A 13,994-nucleotide genomic window follows, 5' to 3' on the forward strand; every position below is an offset into this window, starting at 1 on the left:
CTTCTCTTTCTTTCTTCCCTTCTTCACTTTAAATGCAAGTGGTTTTATGTCTGAACCAGGGGTCTTTGTCCATTCATGCTGACCAGGAACATGATAGATCATTGGTTCATAAGCTGCCAGGTAAAATGGTTTCTTGAAGAATTTGTTCACACAATCCTCTAGAAACCTTTTAGCCTTGTTTATTGCTCAGATGGCATGGTTGCATGGGATGCCACTGAAGTCTCACTTTCTGCAACCACATGTCTCAAGTTCCAAGTTCACAACATGTGTTTGCTGCCCACTTGTAACTTGCCATAAGTTGACACCAGCTTGTATTGGTTTGCAGTATTTGGCCCTCTCCTCCTCAAGCTCTAGCTTCACTGTAATATGGTGTAATGCCCCTTCTGGATGCCTTTGCAATCTCTCTATTCCTGTGCCACCTCACCATCTGCTTATCTTTTACGCCATCACACATTGTCCTTATAGGTTTTTCCCCAACATCTAGGATGCACTTGTTAAAAACCTCGGACAAGTTGTTAACTACCAAGTTAGTCTTGCAATTTGTCTCAAATGCATGCCTTGCCCAAGTTCTTTTTGGTATTGCACTAAGCCACTCCAAGCTTCCTCACATTCAACTCCCGGATCATTCATTGCGATATGAAATTTGTGTTCATTATAGGCATAGCTGGCATTGTCCATGCACTTCTTAAGATCTCTCCCCCTAAACCCAACATCTTGGAAGTTTCCATAAAAGTGTTTAAGGCAGAATCTTTGGTGGCAATAAGGAAACACTTGATTCACTGCATTTAGTAGCCCCTTGTAATATCCAACATGCGGCTCTAGCCTGATCAAGATATGAAATCTTGATAAGGATAGAAACGCATGTCGAGTCGCATAGCAAGGTGGACATCATTACAAGATACCATCAACTGAATAGAAGAGAATACAAGATATAGTTGTCTTACACTTGCCACAAGCTACAACATGGATATATCAATACATCAATACATAGCAATCATCATACAAAAGAGCAGGATCCGACTACATACACTACTGCAGGATGCTGCTAACACGACACTACGATCAGAGACCCTTCGAGAAACTGTGTGCGATGCAATAATCGCAAACGGTGCTATATGAAAACCGTCAGAAATGTATGAAACGTTTGCGATGACGGATGCATCAAACATGGTTCAGCTTTTAGTTGCGTGTGCGATGAAGGGCATACGGTTCAGTTCAATTAACTGTTTGCGATGAGGAGGAACAAAAGAAACGGGCAGCCAGATGAAGGCGTGTGCGATTCACAGCATACGGTTCACTCGGATGAACTGTTTGTGATTAGGCAACACACAAAAAATGGTCAGCCAGATCAAGGTGTGTGCGATATACGGCATGCGGTTAACTTGGATGAACTGTTTGTGTTGAGACATGAGAACCTAAACGGTTCAACTTAACAAGATGTGTGTGATACGCGGCAAACAGGTCTGTAATCAGAAATGTGTGTGAAGACCGATAATAACACAGACGGTTGCTGCTAATAAGACGTGTGTGTTGTGCGATGGGATTGCATACAGAACAACAACATATATATATATATACGGCATGCGGTGGCTACTACACCGTGGCATTTGCACACACCAAAGTAAACTATTACATGCATAATTACATAGGTGGCTACTACACACATGACATTTCCACACACCAATAAAGTAAACTATATATTACATGCATGATTAACTAGCATAAACGATCATCTGATCATCATCTACTTCTTTTGACGCTTGCTCTGCTTGTGGCTCAATCCGGGCTCGTTGATTTGGGTAACGAGGCACTTCCTCATGTCAACGATTCGCCTGTGCATCTCGTAGCATGTGTACACGCTCTTGGCCACAAACCTGAGATGAGGTTCATCCAGTTGCCGCATCCAGGCCCCGTGCCAGGATACGGGACTTGTTCTCTGGGCATCCTGCTTCATCTTTTCGTAGTAGGGGTCGATGATGGCCGAGGCGAGTTCGACCAGGGAGTCCTGCTTCGTGCTGCCCCAGACCCTGTAGTGGTCACGAATTTCGACAAGGTTCTTGCAGGCCAAGCCCGTAACACTGAGCGCTTTTACATCGTCTTTGGTTTCCACCGTGGCAAACTTGAGTCGGTGCTATTGACAAACCTGTTGAAACGGTCGCAAGGCTCTGTGGCCATGCAGTAGTGGTAGACGAGGACATGATGGCGCACGCACAACTAAGCGACGACAACCTTCTGATCTATGCCGGGACGACCGGCGGTGTACTGGAGGTCGATGCCAACCACCTTGTACTTGTCTCGAGCAAGCAACTGCTCAACGCTGTTGATGTAGTCGTCCACCACGGCCGGGTCGATGGTGTACACCACCGAGAGATTCGCCTCCCTCGCGTGGGTCTCCACTCTATGCTCGCCGAACTCTATTGGAGCACCGCCGGACATCCCCTCTCTATGTGTCGTCGTGGGTGTGCTTGTTGTGTTGTGGGGCGCGATTGAAAGGTTGAAGAGACTAAGGTTATAATGGCCGCGGGAATTAAAGGGGAAGCCGGACGGCTAGGAATATCGGCAGGCCCTGATGGCAGTTCTAATTTGCAGCGCGTAACTCCATCGTGCCGCACGTAACTGCATCATGTGGCAACGCGCGCGGCGCAACCGCATGCATATGGGGCCCCCGACGTGATCATGCGCACACCCAACCGCTGGCAGAGCACGCGCGGAGGGACACGAGCAGAGCGCTCCGCGGTCGCCTCAAGGAAAAGCTATCCACAAGCCGAGCGCGTCGACGGACGCGAGCAGAGCGTGCCAATGGACGCGACAGAGCGCGCCACGGCGCCAAACAGCGAGCACAGCGCTGCGGCGCCTAACGGGGAGCAGAGCTTGCCGAGGGACGCGAGCAGCGGACGACACAGTGATACATGGCAAATAAGACGAACTGTGCGAGCGATGTCGGAGATATCAAGCATGAATCATATTAGAGTTGTGTCACGCCCAAGATGCGACCCTATCCTAAAGGAACTCGAGGTCCCACCAAGGATAGAAGCGCATCTTGAAGACGCTTTTGCAAGGTGGATATCATTACATCAACATTACATAATATATGGGGATACATACAAGGCATACAAATGCCGCAAGAATACATCAATACATCATACATAAGATCAACATCCGACTACGGATGAAACACAAACAGAAACTCCAACGATATCCACCCTGCTAGCCCAGGCTGCCGACCTGGAAACTATCCCCTGATCGAAGAAGAAGCAGACGAAGAACTCCAAAACAAGTAACATCGCTCTCGCGTCGTGATCATCACAAAACCTGTACCTGCAACTGGTGTTGTAGTAATCTGTGAGCCACGAGGACTCAGCAATCCCATTACCATGGGTATCAAGACTAGCAAAGCTTAATGGGTAAGGAAGGGGTAAAGTGGTGAGGTTGCAGCAGCGACTAAGCATGTATGGTGGCTAACATACGCAAATAAGAGCGAGAAGAGAAGCAACGGAACGGTCGTGAAGCTAGCAATGATCAAAAAGTGATCCTGAACTCCTACTTACGTCAAACATAACCCAAAGACCGTGTTCATTTCCCGGACTCCACCGAAAAGAGACCATCACGGTTACACACGCCGTTGATGCGTTTTAGTTAAGTCAAGTGTCAAGTTCTCTACAACCGGATATTAACAAATTCCCATCTGCCACATAACCGCGGGCACGGCTTTCGAAAGATAATACCCTGCAGGGGTGTCCCAACTTAGCCCATTATAAGCTCTCACGGTCAACGAAGGATATTCCTTCTCCCGGGAAGACCCGATCAGTCTCAGAATCCCGGTTACAAGACATTTCGACAATGGTAAAGCAAGACCAGCAAAGCCGCCCGAATGTGCCGACAAATCCCGATAGGAGCTGCACATATCTCGTTCTCAGGGCACACCGGATTGTCCAAGCTTCCGATAGGCGAGCCCAGAGTTGCCCCTGGTGGCCACCGGCGACTGACAGGTTGGACCAACACTCGAAGGAGCACTGGCCCCGGGGGGGGGGGGGTAAATAAAGATGACCCTTGAGAGCGCGACTCCCAAGGGAAAAAAGGCTAGGTGAGGCAAATGTAAAACCAAGGCTGGGCCTTGCTGGAAGAGTTTTATTCAAAGCGAACTGTCAAGGGGGTCCCATAAATCACCCAACCGCGTAAGGGACGCAAAATCAAGGAACATAACACCGGTATGACGGAAACTAGGGTGGTAAGAGTGGAACAAAACACCAGGCATAAGGCCGAGCCTTCCACCCTTTACCAAGTATATAGATGCATTAATTAAATAAGAGATATTGTGATATCCCAACATAAACATAAACCAACATGGAGCAATCTTCATCTTCATCTGCAACTAGCAACGCTATAAGAGGGGCTGAGCAAAGCGGTAACATAGCCAAACAACGGTTTGCTAGGAAGGGTGACAAAGGTTAGGGGTGGTTTCATGGCAATTTGGGCGGCTTGAAGAGCAAGTGAAAAGGTAGCGCAGCATAGCGATAGAACGAAGCAACTAGCATAGCAATGATAGTAATGAGATCCAAGGTGACGGTCATCTTGCCTGAAATCCCACTAGGAAGAAGAACGAGTCCATGAAGAAGATGAAGCCACGAAGACGAACGAATCCTCACGATCGCAACGACACGGGAACTATCGAGAAGAATCACACAACATAGTAAACACACCACACATGAACAAGGCATGATGCTCAACCAAGTATGATGCCTGACAAGGCTATATGAAGCTACACATGGCAAGAGATGATGCATACAAGATCAACACATCAAAGCAAGTTTAAATGAGGCCGGAAACAACATATAACAATTTCGGTAAGTCCTCATATGCAAATTTCGAAATTGGTCCAGAACTGAATAACCTTATGTTCAAGTTGTTAAACAGCAAATTAAAATGCACCAAGATGATCTACACAAAATTCTAGTCAAGTTACATATAAAGTTCATTAGAGTCGGAGCTACGGTCTAGAAGATATGAGCAAAACAAGTTAAACATGGCATTGATGCAAAATGCATTCAAACATCAAGAAAACACCTCAAAATAAGGATGCAACATGATAACATGAATCTACATGCAATTCTAAGCAAGTTACATATAGAGCACGCTCAAAACGGAGCAACGGTGCAACACATACACTTCAAACAAGATAAAGCAACAAACTGTCCAAAACAGCAACTAGGCATCTTGCAAGCATCACAACAATATGTTACGGCATCCTAACATGACAGCAAAAGGCATGGGCATGATGTACAGGTAAAGCATTACAAAACAGGAACACTGAGCTATCTCCAGAAATAACTAGAACATGCTCAAAAGGACATGGCAAGATTGCAAATAATAACAGATTCACAGACTTGGCAGAAATCACTGGACATGGCAGAAATAACATCAGGTTGCAAAGTTTAGAGCTATCAAACAACATGCTACAGGAACATATCATAGCAAAAAAAAGGCATGGCATGAATCTACTAATGGCATAGAAAAAAAGTCCTTTAATGATCACGAGCCAAAAAGGCACATAAGATATGATGGCACCCAGGTAAACATAGCAAGTTTCATAAGCAGATTCAGACTGAAAATAACAGTTCATGGCAGAAACAACGATAAGTTGGCATGTTGGTGAGCTTGAATCACTCACCACAGAGCATTACATGGCATGACAAGGTAACCAACAGTAAGACGGCATAAATATGAAGATAAGTATGGCAATAGCATAGTCATAGGGTACATGGATCACTAGTAACAACCATGGCAAAATTGATTAACATGTAAATAATCTGCCAGGAACATTTTATAGCAAAAATAGAGCAAGATAACAACAAGCTACAGCATTCCATAAATACAAACAAGGGCATAGATGGATAGAGCATAACAGGGGTAACAAAACATCCTTAGTGAACATCTCCAGATCATGCATAGAATAACTTGTAGCAGCAGGTTTACATAGCAACAAAATATAACAGATTCAGACTTGGCAGAAATGACTAAGTCACAGAAATCAGCAACATCATGAAGGCTACTTTCCATGCTTGTGCTAGTCACCACAGAGATCCTAAAAATATAAGACTAGCACCACTGTAAAGATGGCATGATGTAGAACAAAACACATATAGACATCAAGCTCATAAGATGCACACACAAAATGCAATGAAAAAGACAAATCACCAAATTCTAATAACAGACAGGAGATAACATCATATAGTAATCTTGCAACGATGATTAGGGCATCAAGATGGACACAAACAAGCATGTCACAATGGAACAAAATGAAGAGCATCTCATGACGAACATTTCGATATATTATATGCAAGAAACGGAGCAGCGAGCATGAAGTTACAGTAGGATGAGCGAAGCAACATATGATGAAAACTCTGGGACTTGGAAGAATTGGACCTCGCGGGAAAGTCAACGCGGGCGGTTCGGGCGAGGTGGATCCGGGCGCGGGTCCGCGGATCGGGGGTCGCCGGAGGAGGGGTCCGGCGAGGGAGGACGGGGCGCCGGCGGGCGAAGGCGGAAGGCGACCGGCGGCGGGGCGCTGGCCTCCGGTGGCGGAGCATGGCAGCGCGGGGTGAGGTCGGCGGCGGTGGCGGGCCACGCCGGCGAGGAGGCGGCGGCGCACAGCGGCGCGGCAGGCGCGGAAGGCGGCGGGGCGCCTCGGGCGACGGCGGCGGATGGGCTCGCGCGGGCCCGCGACGGGCCTGGCGGGCCGCGGCGGCGCGCGGGACGGGTGGCGGCGGAGGCGACATGTGGCGGGCGCCGGTTGGCTGCGGGCGATGGCGGCGGTGACGTGTCGCCCCGGGATTGGCCGGGCGACGTGGCTGGCGGGGGTGGACGTGTCCGGCGACGGCGCGGACATGTCCGGCGGCGCGAGGAGGGAGAGGGCTAGGATTCATCCGCGAAAAATGGAAGGGGAGGTGTTTATATAGGTAGAAGGAGGTAGGAGAGTCCAAATGAGGTGCGGTTTTCGCCCACACGATCGTTATCGAACGACCGAGAGCATGGAGGGGAGTTTGCTGGGTTAGTGGGCTGATTTGGAGGGGTGCTGGGCTGCAAAGAGAAGGGGGTTTCGGGCTACGCGGTCAACCATTGGGGCATCAAACGACCTCCAAATGGAACAAAATTTGATGGGCGGTCTGTCGGTGCTATACCAAGGCCACTCGGCAAATCTCGGCCCATTCCGAGAACATTTTTCTCCCGCTCACGAAAAGAATACAGAGGGGTGCAACGGGCGCAGCGAGAGTGTCGGATCGCGAAACGGACAACGGGGAAAAAGACCGGATGCAAGCTTTGAAAAACATGCAGATGAAATGCAGATGATGACATGGAAAAATGCAACACGCAAGCAGCTGACATGGCAAGGACGGCGAATAACTGGTAGACACCTGGCGCATGGATCCGGGGCGTTACAAGTTGCGTGTGCGATACGTGGCAGACAGTTGATCCATCAGAGCTGTTTGTGATGGAATAAACCGTGTGTGTTGCGGGCAAACGCTTGCTGGTGTATAACCTTAAATTTAACCAAAAAAGTGTTAATGCATGTTACAAAAATTGTATAGCTGGAAACTCTGTTCAAATATGACTCCAAAGATATAATCTATGGCGACATGCATTCGTATCTTATTAGTTAAATCCTACTTATAAACCAGGACGGGGGGTATAGTAGGTAATTAAATCACAAACTTTTTTATTAACTGTATGTGTACGTGTCCTCTCGTCCTCCTCTCGCACATCTTGTCACCCCGCTGCCGCAGACGGCTTATAATGCAAGCTTGCACAGCGCGCAGGGGCGTTCTTTTGGCCAAACGGTGGCGCCAATGAATCGTCGGTGAGCCCGTTCCCACACAACATCGCAGGTTCCCGCGCAAGCTTCCCGCCCGACTCGATGAAATCCCAATGCTTGCCGGCCTGCTATAAAAACCCTCACGGCCAGCGAGTCCTGCGTCGCATTTTCCCCTCCCTCCCTGTAGCTTATCTCATCTGCTTCTCCCACAATCGCCAATGGCACCGGTTCGTCGTCGTCACTGTGCCACTCCGTCGTCATCAGAGGACATCTCCAGCTGGGAGGCTACACCGCGGCGGCGGCGCAGTCCCCGGCGTAGTGTAGTGCGCGTGGTGTCCCTGTTGGGTGTGCGCGGAACACCCACCACACGCTCCGCCGCCGCTGCCCGTCGGCAGCTGTTGCCGGCCGCCGTTGCCGCCACACCATCGTCGAAAGCCAGGGCAATCTCCCGCTCCGCCGCCGCGGCCCAAAGGCGGGAGGTGGCCGTCGTGGCCGCCACCCACTGCTGGCCACCGTGGCCATCACCCGCTCCGCCACCGCGGCCCGAAGGTGGGAGGTTGTGGTCGTGGCCGCCACCCCATCGTCGGCCACCGTGGCTGCCAGCCCGCCGTCGACCGCCGAGATCATCACCCGCTTCGCCACCGCCGCCCGAAGGAGGGAGGCAGAGGTGGAGGCCCGCACGTGCGTCAGCGACCTTGCACGCTACATCGAGTTCCTGCGGGAGGAGAAGGAGCGCCTCGTCGAGCATGCAAAGAGCCTTACCGCAGCCGTGGCCGCAACACACGCCGACGCAAAGGCGAGGAATCAGGAGATCTACGAGCAGTCCGGCCGCTTCGAGAGGGGTCGTTTGGAGCGGCAGTGGGCGTTCAAGCTGGCGAGCGTCGCTGAACGTGCAGCAGCGGCATGCACCGTATTGCATTTGTCCAGCTCGTCGGTAGGCTCCTCCTCCTCCTCCTCCTCTGCCTCTTACTGAGCATGCTCAGCAGAGGAGAGGCTGCCGGAAGTAGCACAAAGCCCCTCCGTGGTAGTAGTAGTATTTAGGGGCTATTTTGTTCAGTTCATCTGACTATAGATGTGTGGTCAAACTGTACAACGTACTTAAAATTAGCTAGTATATATAGTTGAACTAGCTATTTCAGTATGTGGTTGGCAACAATTGGGGAGAAGTTTGGTCGGTTCAGCTGTCGAGTTGAACTGTTTGTATAAATTAAGAACGACTGCTTAATCTATCAATGAAATCTATGCTTAATTACTGAATTTTAGTTGCAAAAATTACATAGTGCTAATGATTTCTAGCTGCATATTTTGACAAGTCGTAGTGTTACAAGGTGACAAATGGCAACGTTACTAGATCAACAAATGTAAACCTTTCCAGTTTGACAAATGGCAACATACCCAATATGACAGATGCACATCTTACCAAATTGTTTGTACATGGTTGCACATGGGTCATCCAAAACAACCGTTTGCGTTGAAGGGATGAACAAATCCTGCGCTGCTCTCACTTTGCATACGGGTGTTCTATCTAAATCATTTGCGATCAAGAGCTGCATAAATCCTTCTCGGCACATTTTCTCTTGGCTTCCTAGGGAAGCTGTCGGTTTGCATACGGGTGTTCTAACTAAAACGTTTGTGATGAGTGTTTTATATTTAAAAAGCGAATTAAACTGTGGCTTGGGCGCCATTAATGGAGAGGATGCGAGCAAGGCGGGCGGCCAAGGAAGTCAAAGGGACCCAGTGAGCCTGCGCAGCGTACAGCTCGCATGCTTCCCGGTGAGCCTGCGCACTCGAGGACAACTTGCACGCCTCTCGGTCAACCGCGCACCGGACGGCGCTCGCACGCCTCCCGTTCAGTCAAGGTCAAGCAGTTGTCCGCACGACACCTGCTACAACCATTAAAACTAAGACACGTGGCATCACATCAATGGTTAAAAGAATTTTGGATTTACTAGAATTTAAAAACCAGGCATCTCAATGTTTTGCCGGCAATCAACGGTGCCCTGGTGTTTGAAATTCATTCCCATTTCTTGCATGGGACCTAAGCATGCACCCAAGGACACAGATTTGAATTTTCAACCAATTTATATGCACTGGAGCATGTGCATGTAGTTCAAATTTGAATTATGCACATAAATGCATTGAAAACTCAGTTAATGCATAAAATGTCCAAACGAACCCCAAAAATTCACAAAAATTCACACAACACTCCTGTTGTTCTATGTTGACACGAGAAAAAAACTTGAAAGCAATAAGAGGCAATGGATATCGTTTCGTCCCCAAAGGTGGGACGTTCCCTACCGAAAACCATCATGCTTGTTGTGAGAAGCTCCGGTTTGTGAGAAGCATATACCCAAACCTGCCTCAAATGGGACAAAATTTGTACCACGACATGTTGATGCCGCTCCATGATAGCATGCCAAGTTTCATGAATTTCAGACGAGTTTTGGATTTACTAGAATTTAAAAACCAGGCATCTCAATGTTTTGTCGCCAATCAACGGTGCCCTGGTGTTTGAAATTCATTCCCATTTCTTGCATGGGACCTAAGCATGCACCCAAGGACACATATTTGATTTTTCAACGAATTTATATGCATTGGAGCATGTGCATGTAGTTCAAATTTGAATTATGCACATAAATGAATTGAAAACTCACTTAATGCATAAAAATGTCCAAACGAACCCCGAAAAATCACAAAAATTCACACAACACTCCTGTTATTCTATGTTGACACGAGAAAAAAAACTTGAAAGCAATAAGAGGCAATGGTTATCGTTTCGTCCCCAAAGGTGGGACGTTCCCTACCGAAAACCATCATGCTTGTTGTGAGAAGCTCCGGTTTGTGAGAAGCATATACCCAAACCTGCCCCAAATGGGACAAAATTTGTACCACGGCATGTTGATGCCGCTCCATGATAGCATGCCAAGTTTCATGAATTTCAGACGAGTTTTGGATTTACTAGAATTTAAAAACCAGGCATCTCAATGTTTTGCCGGCAATCAACGGTGCCATGGTGTTTGAAATTCATTCCCATTTCTTGCATGGGACCTAAGCATGCACCCAAGGACAAAGATTTGATTTTTCAACGAATTTATATGCATTGGAGCATGTGCATGTAGTTCAAATTTGAATTATGCACATAAATGCATTGAAAACTCACTTAATGCATAAAAATGTCCAAACGAACCCTGAATAATTCCAATTCTTTTATGATCACTTCAGATAAAAGGTCTAGCAATTCAAACACCGTCCATGGCCGCTGTGACCCCATTATGTAATTCAAATCAAGACCAAAAATCAAGTAGATCCCACATAGTTTATTATAACCAACCGTGTGAGATGCATCACAAAATATCTTCGGACTGTGTCTGAATAAGGGACCGTGTCTGATGACACTTTGCACGCCAGTTTTTTGTCTGAAGCGATTCCAAATTTTTGGCTTCCACAGAAATATCTACCTCCCCGCCCCCTCCCCCTTACCAAAAGCCACATTTTCCCTCTTTCCGCCTTCCTTTCCAAGTTGAAACCTTCACTCCTTGCTTGCAGCGCCGCCGCCTCCTCGCCGGCGACCGTCCTTCACGCTCCTCGGCCTCGCCTATCCAGGTAGGTAATCCACACCCGACCCCCGTCCTCCTCCTCCTTCCACATCCCACATGCCCTACCGCTGGCGCGAGCACGACACCTTCCACCCAAATCACCGACCCCTCCACCAAATAAGCGCCGGCCTAAGCCATGGTGCACGCGGTATAGCCAGGACCTCAAGGAGCATTTGGCAGCGGAGAAGTAAATCGCGGCCGCACGCACGGATGAGGTCGTGATGGCTGCCATTCGTGCCGACCCCCAGATCTTGAAGGAGCACCTTGCCATTTGCTAGCTACGCCGGTTAAGCATGCTCGGTTTACCCGTTGCGTGTGCTGCTCCTGCCTTTCCTTCACAAATTCTAGTGAATTGTTCTATCTAATTTTACCATGCAATCTGTTGCTCTAGTGTATATGTTCTATATGTCGTGCACTGTGGTGCTCACTTATTAACTGTTTTGTTAATTAGTTGTCGTCTTCAGTTAACTGTTTGGTTCAATTCTGCAAATGTGATGTTCAATTCTTCAGGCTGCAATTTTGTATTGTCTTCCATGTGAGAAATAAATCGAATTTATCTTTACAAATTGTGGGTGCATTCTGTTACTGTATACCATGTGAGGAATAAATTGAATTTGGCTGTAGTAAATACATGAGAAACAAATACAATTGCTACAATTGGCTGTAGTTAACTATTTGGTTAACTGTCCGATCTTCTATTAGGAGTATGTTATATTGTGCAATGTGGTGCTCAGTTAATGTTTGGTTCATTTTTTGTGGTGTTTAGTTAATTGCTTGGTTCAATGCTTCAATGTGACGTCCAATTGTCGTGGGTAGAATTTTGTATTGTTGTGCATGTGAGGAATAAATCGAATTTGGCTGCACTTAATACATGAGAAACATATACAAGTGCTATATTTCCTAGTTCTTAATCATGCTTGGTTTGGATAAATGGGTTTTCCGTGTGGCTTCAATTAATCTGATGAATCTGCAATGTGATTATTTTTCATCAACATATTTTACTGATAGCATGCGAACCCTTACTTAACCTGATGATTAACTACCTTATATGTGTTGCAGAGAAACAATGGGAAGCACTGAGGTTTACAATCGAGGTTAGCACGTGCATGCTCCGTTGTCTAATAGCACATTATTGTGCAATTGCAGGAACCATTCTAATAAAGCATCCATCAACACCTAAATGAGCAACCAGAATCAACATTTAAAACAGTTAAACGCATTTAAATGTGAAACAATATGTAAGTAGTGCACAAGGTGAAGAAAATGGCCAATGAATGGTCTACACACCTTTAGAAACCCCTATGATAAGTCTCTGTCGTATCTACTTTTTCAAACACTTTTGCTCTTGTTTTGGACTCTAATTTGCATGATTTGAACGAAACTAACCCGGACTGACGATGTTTACAGCAGAACTACCATGGTGTTGTTTTTGTGCAGAAATAAAAGTTCTCGGAATTGGACGAAACTTTTTGGAGAATTATTTTGGAATAAAAGAAAATATTGGAGCAAAGACCCACTGGAGGGGGGGGGGGCTGCTGCCCACTAGGCACCAGGGAGCGCCACACCCCTCTCGCGCGCCCTGGTGGGTAGTGGGCCCCTCGAGGCTCCGCTATCCCTAACTCCAACTCTATAAATTCCTATTTCCAGAGAAAAAATCATGGAGGAAGTTTCATCGCGTTTTACGATACGGAGCCGCCGCCACCTCATGTTCTTCATCAGGAGGCCGGATCTGGAGTCCGTTCGGGGCTCCGGAGAAGGGGGGTCTTCCGTCTTCGTCATTATCATCCTCCATCACCAATTTCATGATGCTCACTGCCGGGAGTGAGTAATTCCTTCATAGGCTCACTGGATGGTGATGGGTTGGATGAGATTCATCATGTAATCCAGTTAGTTCTGTTAGGTCTTGATCCCTAGTATCCACTATGTTCTGAGATTGATGTTGCTATGACTTTGTTATGCCTAATGCTTGTCACTAGGGCCCAAGTGCCATGATTTCATATCTGAACCGTTTATGTTTTCACCAATATATTTGTGTTCTTGATTCGATCTTGCAAGTTATATGCACCTACTACGTGTTATGATCCGCATACTGAAGGAAATATGACCCAGAGGCAATAATAAAGTTGTTATTTATATTTCCTTATATCATGATAAATGTTTATTATTCATGCTAGAATTGTATTAATTGGAAACTAGATACATGTGTGGATACATAGACAAAACACAGTGTCCCTAGTAAGCCTCTACTAGACTAGCTTGTTAATCAAAGATGGTTAAGTTTCCTAACCATAGACGTGTGTCGTCATTTGATGAACGGGATCACATCATTAGGAGAATGATGTGATGGACAAGACCCATCCATTAGCTTAGCATAATGATCGCTAAGTTTTATTACTATTGCTTTCTTCATGACTTATACATATTCCTTTGACTATGAGATTATGCAACTCCCGAATACCGGAGGAATACCTTGTGTGCTATCAAACGTCACAACGTAACTGGGTGATTATAAAGATGCTCTACAGGTATCTCCGAAGGTGTTTGTTGGGTTGGCATAGATCGAGATTAGGATTTGTCACTCCGAGTAT

The sequence above is a fragment of the Triticum aestivum genome, chromosome 5D (assembly GCF_018294505.1).
Source record: "Triticum aestivum cultivar Chinese Spring chromosome 5D, IWGSC CS RefSeq v2.1, whole genome shotgun sequence".
NCBI classification, from domain to species: Eukaryota; Viridiplantae; Streptophyta; class Magnoliopsida; order Poales; family Poaceae; genus Triticum; species Triticum aestivum.